Genomic DNA, 255 nt, shown 5'->3' with positions numbered 1-255 from the left:
TAAAATTGCAAACCGTAAGGAAACAAGTGTAATTTAAAAAAGGGATTGAGAATCGAATTCTCCGGAGTCAAAGATGAGAAAGAGAGAGAAGTTAAGAAAATATTTCTTATTTGAAATACCAAATGATTTGCTGTGGAAGATGAGGGAGAGTCACTTTTTCAGCCTTTCCGTGATCAGGTGTAGTTGCGATGTCCTCGAGAGATTACTATGGTAAGAATTCCAGTTGCTAGTAGACAAGTTGGTCGCATGAACTCA

This window comes from Penaeus monodon, chromosome 15 (genome assembly GCF_015228065.2).
Source record: "Penaeus monodon isolate SGIC_2016 chromosome 15, NSTDA_Pmon_1, whole genome shotgun sequence".
NCBI lineage: Eukaryota > Metazoa > Arthropoda > Malacostraca > Decapoda > Penaeidae > Penaeus > Penaeus monodon.
The sequence above is the reverse complement of the archived record's forward strand: the minus strand, read 5'-3'. Positions refer to the sequence as shown.